This window comes from Pygoscelis adeliae, unplaced genomic scaffold (assembly GCF_000699105.1).
Source record: "Pygoscelis adeliae isolate BGI_AS28 unplaced genomic scaffold, ASM69910v1 Scaffold34, whole genome shotgun sequence".
NCBI classification, from domain to species: Eukaryota; Metazoa; Chordata; class Aves; order Sphenisciformes; family Spheniscidae; genus Pygoscelis; species Pygoscelis adeliae.
The window spans coordinates 5,452,214-5,456,338 of record NW_008824658.1 but is presented as its reverse complement, the minus strand read 5'-3'; positions in this window follow the sequence as shown (position 1 = coordinate 5,456,338).

Genomic DNA, 4,125 nt, shown 5'->3' with positions numbered 1-4,125 from the left:
CCGGCCGCAAGAAGCCCGCGTTGGGTGTTTTCCTTCTGGCGGGGTTTCGCGGGGAGCAGGCCCAAGGCCCGGGGGGTGCCCGATCCCCGCGAGGGGAACTTGGGACGGGGAGCTGGGTGAGGCTGCTTCTGTTTGTGGCAGCGTCTCGCGTGTCAATACAGTGACACGCGACCTTCGGCGGCTACCCGGGCAGCAGAAAACATTTCAACTAAAAAACTACACTGGGAAAACTGGCTAATTTCAAATTGTCACGACGACAGGTTGCTCTCCTCAAGTGGCAATAGAGCTAAGGACAGTTCCCAGTGCTAGAACGGGATTTAGGTCACTGAACATCTACCCCGGCTCCCACCAGGAATTTTGGGCGGGTACAGCTCTGCCCCTGGCCGGAGCCCATTAAAGCATCTCCAGACACCAGCTGCGCAAGGAGCCACCAGGCCAGAGGAGCAGGCGAGGAGCCACTGAAAAGCAGCCAAAGCAGTGCTGCGTTAGCACAGCACCCCGCCCGAGCGGCGTGCCCCAGCGCAGGTAACATTTCCTGAAAGGTCAAGAGTATGTGCTAGGTTGTGACAGGCAGTAGGTTTTCAGGAAAAGAGAAATCTGAAGGTTTTTGCTCAGCGAGGAAGGCAGATGGGGATATGAGTCCACCAAAGTAACCGTGAGGTGTTTGGGGTGCTGCATTGTGCTGTCACACACGGCACTCGTTCCACGCTACGCTGTTGAGCCCGGTTTTGCATCAGCTGTCCATGGCAAAGTGGGTTCTAAGTAGTTACGACATTTACACAGTGACAACCCATGATTATGACAATTTGCTTTACTTCAAGACATAATTAAAAATGTTTTTAGAACCAAAGTATGTTTCCGCAGCGCTTCGATGCAGACATAGCGAGGCTACCTGTAAGCAGACAGGTACCCACAACAGCATTGCACCGCAGAGCACGAGTACGGCATAAGTCACAGCTTTCCCTTTCCTTAGGGTCCCAGAGAGCCCCAGGCTGTGCACCACACACCTTATTGAACAAACGATAGTCGTACCCGCTAGAAAATACCTTCTAACAAAGAATTTTCCTCAGAGTCAGAAATTCTCAGTTCAGGAGCTTGCTTTGGTCATTTCAGAGTCCACAGCCCAGGACAGTAGCCTAGCCACGGAAATATCAAGTCTTCTTTCTTTCCTTAGTTTTCTACTTGAGTGTCAGAACCAGTGAGATCGCAAGTATTAGAAGTATTTAATAGTAAATAGTCTTTTGGTTAGGGCTGACTCGCCGGAGAGATGGAAGACTCAAAGACAGACTCTCAGCCAGGAAGAACCTCTTAGAGCTGGGGTGACAGTGAGGCGGTTCTACATCAGGTCATACCACTTAAACAGGTTTCTGTACAAATTCCAAAGAACTGTTGGAGACGACGGCCTGACTTGGGAACCTTGTTTCATGGGCTTTAGGGTGCCGAGCAGCTTGTTGGTTACAGCACACTCGAAGATGACTCTGAGCAACCTGATCTGACTTCGAAGGTGGATCTAAATTCAGAGTGTGGTCCAGAGGACCTCAGTGGTCCCTTCCAGCCTGAATTGCTGTACGCTTCTGTAACGTGCGCTTCAGTGGGACTTCATGACAGCTGAGTGAGCCTCCGAAGATGTCGGGTGATGCTTATACAGCAGACTTTGACGCTACCAGAGGTTCCTCAAAGATCCTGGTATTAGTGACCAGATAAGCTGTTTGTTCACCATTCATTAGGACCTAATTATCGTATTTTTAATCTCTCTCTCTCACACATATATAGATGTGTGAAGCCTCCAAACTATGCCTAATGTGACCTTTTGATTGTACCATCACCACATTTGCCTCCTTCCTCCTCAATCGCGCCATCTTGTATTCCAATGCCGAGAACCACATTCACTGCACTAAAAAAAAAGGAACAACGCTGCCTTTATTTTCCTTAAATGTTCTTCTTTTAATTTATATTAAAACTCCTTGATTTAGAGGATCAGACAATGACAGAAGGTGGCCTGTGGAAAACATATCTGCAAATCCTAAATCCCCTTTCCCAGTGTTGCCAAAGACCAAGGTTTCTGATTTGGCTCATGGTCAGCGAGCACAAGCTCCCAGACTGCAAATCAGGCTCAGCAGAGGGGGATGGGGTTTGCTCTCTGCACAGGACAAATCTAATAAAACCTAGGGACAGGCAGAAAGCTAAGTTCCATCCTTAATTATGATCTGTGTATGAATTTTAATTCAAAGGGATACTATTGATGAGCTTTATACTCGATACAGCTCTCTACAGCTTTCTGAAGGAGAAAATTCAGTCCACAGCGGACTTTGAATTTAGCTGTCGAATTAGAAGTCTGGGAAAGTTAAAACAACAAAAACACCCCACACCCAAAAAAAGCGGCAGACGGCTGTCACAGATATTCTGTAATCACACGACGGCCACCTCCCACTGTGCCCTACATATCGTAGAATGAACCTCCCCAGCTAGTCCAGATGCTTTCTGTTATCTGTCGTGAAAAAGCAGCTGCTGCAGCATTGATAGCGAAGTCCTGCGAGTAAGTCAGTATTAATAACACAAAAGACCCATCCTTCACTAAAGCTGCAAGGCAAAGAACAAGATTTTTCAAAAAAAATGGGTGTCCCAATTTCAGTTGTTACGCACATGGGTAATCACTGCAATGCAAATAATCCTAAACCTAAGCATTGCCGCCCTGAGCCGTAAAGATAATGGCACCGTGTATCGGCCACAGAAAAACTACAATTAAGGGCCTTTCACCACTGAGAACCCAGAGGAGGAAGGGGGAAGCTGAACGCTAAAGCAAATACCCGAAAAGATTGGAGCAACCAAGATCAGTGCAAGCGTAATTTAACGCTTACCACATCCAGAAGAGCCCTGACCTACATACTTGCAGCCCCACTGGGCTGCGGGCGAAGCCAGCTGAGCAGCGATGCAGCCGCAGGGGGAAGGGGATTTTACCACGCTGAACGTTAGAGAGCAGCCTCCCAGACACAGCGCTGCATCTGCTCCACGACCTTGGATTCTCTTCCTGGCTATTTCTCTCAGGCAAAAATTGCGGTGCCCCCCCGCCCCTCAAAACACCTCACATTCTCCACTTTTACAGAGAAACTGGGGTGGGGAGGGGGTTGCTGCTGGTGGTGATTTGGAGACTATGGTGATAACACAGCGATTGAGTGTTTTTCAATACCACAAGCGTGACGTGGGGTTGTCAAAGCCTAGTGAGAACCAGGCTTGAGAGATCTCCGCTTTGCTCCATCAACAAGCTGGGAAACTCCACAGAACTCAGCCTGGATTCCCTGAACCGCAGGGGCCGGCAAGGGCTGGACTCAAGGGTCCCGAGAGCACGGCTGCTCCAGCAGAGAGAGCCAGGTATGATTTGCTGGAAAGCGAGGTGTGACCATCGAATCTGAACAAGAACCGAACCTACATTCAGTAGGGGAGGATGAGACTCGCAGCAAAAATCCACCTTTTTTTCAGGAATGCAAAAGATGGGGAACATATTTTAAAACAAACAGCCACATCAACAAGGGAAAAAAATTAGAACTGGCTGGATCGGTGTAAAAATGGAAAACATCAGAATTATTCATGTGAGATAGATGGTGGAAAGACGTTGTGGAGCTCAAAGGCCTGTGCCACTGTTGTTTAAAGCAATCTTGCAACAACGCAGCAGAAGAGGAAAATTCTTGTTCTTGGTACAACTCTGGAAAAAGCTAATTATTGCGTTTCCACTTCATCAAAACTTGTATTACAGGAGCATCCTTGAGAAGGTGTCACTTTTCATCCAAGTTGTACCCCAGCAACACAAGATGGTGGGTAGCAGACCCCACCGGTTGGGTGAGAATCCGATTAACACTGTGTCGTGGCTTAACCCCAGCCGGCAACTCAGCCCCACCCAGCCGCTCGCTCGCTCCCCACCCGGTGGGATGGGGGAGAGAATGAGAAAAGTAAAAGTGAGAAAACCCGTGGGTTGAGATAAAGACAGTTTATTAATAGGTAAAGCAAAAGCCGTGCACGCAAGCAAAGCAAACCCAGGAATTCATTCACTCCTTCCCATGGGCAGGCAGGTGTTCAGCCATCCCCAGGAAAGCAGGGCTCCATCACGCCTAACGGTGACTTGGGAAGACA